The 3116-nt window shown below is 44.8% G+C and overlaps 1 non-coding gene across 1 annotated transcript; it reads left to right on the forward strand.

Annotated features, from left to right (window-relative positions):
- The first annotated feature begins 2588 nt into the window (after positions 1 to 2588).
- On the forward strand, positions 2589 to 2669 carry TRNAL-AAG (transfer RNA leucine (anticodon AAG)). Its single transcript has one exon. It is a non-coding gene; the product is annotated as a tRNA-Leu (tRNA).
- The last annotated feature ends 447 nt before the right edge of the window (positions 2670 to 3116 follow it).

Raw genomic sequence — 3116 nt, forward strand, 5'->3', positions numbered from 1 at the left:
TCCTCCGAGTATTCCGAGTCACCGAAATCCTCCGATGGAGGAGTCGGTTCGTGCTTGCGCTTGTTGTTCTTGCCCATGGCGGAAGCAGACAGAAGGGAGGAAAAGAAGGCAGTAAGGAGCAGCGAAGAGATGTGGAGAAACCAGAGAAGCAAAGGGGTTATTTATAGAAGGGAAAGGCAACCGCTCACTTCTAACTGCGGTCACTGAACAGTCGCAAGGCATTCAATAAGCACTTCCACCCATCTGAAGACACGTCAGACGGCGGACGCCGTTTCATGCAACACTACACCCATTGGGACTCCAGTCAACAGCGCAAAGGATATGATTACACTAGCCGTCCCATCGCATTACTACTCAGAGGCAACCGGCTAAAACACTCAGCGTACCAAGCCGTCCCTTGCCCACACCCATTGGGGGGGACGCCCAGGAATTATCAGTATATTTTTCAAAACGGTCACATCCGTGCAGGGCACGCAGTGAATACCTCAAGACAAAAATGAGATATCAGTAAGGATCAGTGGAAAGCCAAATATAGCCAGCAAAGTACAAGATATGGCCGACAGAAGCGACGTGAAGACTAGACAGAGAACGTCTGTCAAACGTCTAATCAATCACAGAAGCAAATAAATTTCACTACCTAGCAAGATATGGATGGATTGCAAACTCGGCTGCTCAAGACAAAATATACGCTGACCTCTGCAGCAAAATATTGATGACATAATGCTGACCTCCAAAGCATAATGCAAAATAGCCTCGTGCCAGTTTCCACAAGCGAAAGGAAGACCTTCGAATGGATTATCCTTAAAAAATCCATTTGAAGGTCGGGGGCTACACCCATTGGGTGCACCTCCGGTGCACCCCATGGAGTATTATTCTAAGCCGATATAGCGCCGACTTCTAAGGCGTAGAGCAAGACTGAAAAGACCGATCTTCAACCGAGATGCAGGAGCGCGAATGGAGATAACCTTGGGAAGAAGACCTTCGAGTAGATTATCTTCTAAAATCTACTCAAAAGTCGGGGGCTACACCCATTGGGTGCACCTCCGGTGCTTACAATCCAAAAATGCCGACCTCTAAGGCACAAGCACAAAACCAAGCTTTGGTCGAACGAGTGATCAGAGCTAGAGAAGACAACAGGAAGTCATTTTTTGGGCCTTGGATCTTTAAGTTGATTACTTCTAAATCAACCCAAAGATCGGGGGCTTGTGGGAGATAGATATCCCCTGGGTCCACCAAAGAAGTAAAAGGCCTCACGAAAGGCCCAGGGGCCCAATAATTCGTAAGGTCATTCTTTTGTGGGCCTAGGGAAGGACAGCTAGCAAAGAAAAGAAGACGTGAGACTGATCAGTGCAAACCCAGACGGCCCACAAACGTCGAACGAATGAATCGCAACAGAGACCCGACTTTCCCGCGCTGAAGCCCCCATGCAACAGAGCCATGCGAGGATAAGTCGGCGAGGGTTACGTAGGGATAAACTCAAGAGGTTCACTATCTTTTAGCTACTTGTTGTTATCATATCCACATGTACTGCCCCACGGTCGATTATATAAGGCCTAGGGGGCACCCCTTCAGAACGATCGCTCCGGTTCTAGTTAGCCATACACATAAACTCTCTACGGAGGACCCTCTTGTAACCACGCTCATATACTCACCAGGACGTAGGGTGTTACGCACTTCTAAGCGGCCCGAACCTGCAAATCTTGTCTACTGTTCCTCGTGCGACCGGCACGAACCATTTTGCTACAGTCGTCGACACCGTCCTACTCCTAAAAACACCTTGAGGGGCAACCCCGGGTGTGCGGTCGGACCCAAAACACCGACAGGCTCCTCCACGTTCATCTAGTTTCTTATAACATTAGTTACACTTAGGTCATCTCCAGCAGGCCGTGTAAACGGTCGTGCAAAATACTATTTTATACTGTAGATTGCACCGTTTATAGAGTGAAGTTTGAAATACAGAGTGAGATAAAAAGTGTGGTGGAGATAGTCTTACACCGAATAGTGATGGGATGATCCGTAGGACGATGTGACACAAGATTTTCTTTTTCCATTCCTTTCCGTCGAACAAAATGGCTGCCTTTGATTCGGACCACCTTTCGACCAATTGTGTAAAGGATATTAGCAGCAGCCAGCAAACACATTCGGCCTATAATCTTTCCAAGTGCTGAAGAAGGCCCAATAACACCTGTTGGGTGAAGCAGAGCCCATCAGGACGATATGCATGTTTCCATTAAGCAAAGTAATCTATCCCCCGGCCCCGTAGTCTTCTATGGGAAACAAATGTAATACTGAGGTTAGATCATTTGCCTTTTCCATTTAATTTTAAAATTTGTGAACAAATTATATGGTGAGTACTTTGATAATAGTTAAGTTAAACTTAGCTCTTCAAAAAGGTATAGGCTATGAATCCTAACCTAACCTAGGGTACCGTGTAATAGAATCCTATGTAAGGGTCAGTGTACTATAGAAAAGTACAGTTCTGATTACATTCAGAACCTTTCCTACATAATGCACATGGTGCTATTTGTAAATAGCGATGGTTAGAACGTATATAATTAAATACTGTATATCAGAACTTCTTACCAACAGTTGAGATGGCCGAGTTGGTCTAAGGCGCCAGATTAAGGTTCTGGTCCGAAAGGGCGTGGGTTCAAATCCCACTCTCAACATTTTTTTTAGTTTTTTTTCTCACTTCATACATATCTGTTTTCTATTTTCAGTTTTCCAACACCATAACCGTACAATAAATCGGTTTCCTATTTTATAGATTTTGTTAATTGTTCTCCTACAGACAAAAAAAAGGAAGAGTGTATGGTATGTGACGAATGGTAGAAAGTGCTACTGCTAGTTTCATGCTTGCTACTTTGCTAGTCGCTCTTTAATTAGGCGTCGTTGTGAGAGACTCAGACCCTTGTTCCATCGAGTTTTGCAGGTCCATGCAGTTCTTTGCAGAACACTCTTAGTCTTATTATGTTGTGTTGCTCAGCCATTGGACATGCACCAGCAAGCCCAGAATAAATACTGTCAGAAAGCAGCTAGTAGCCATCTAGATTCGATTATTTTCATTCCGAAAGAAACCTGTTTCTAATGCTTCGAACAAAAAAAAATACTGTCAT

This window comes from Zea mays, chromosome 8 (assembly GCF_902167145.1).
Source record: "Zea mays cultivar B73 chromosome 8, Zm-B73-REFERENCE-NAM-5.0, whole genome shotgun sequence".
Lineage (NCBI taxonomy): Eukaryota > Viridiplantae > Streptophyta > Magnoliopsida > Poales > Poaceae > Zea > Zea mays.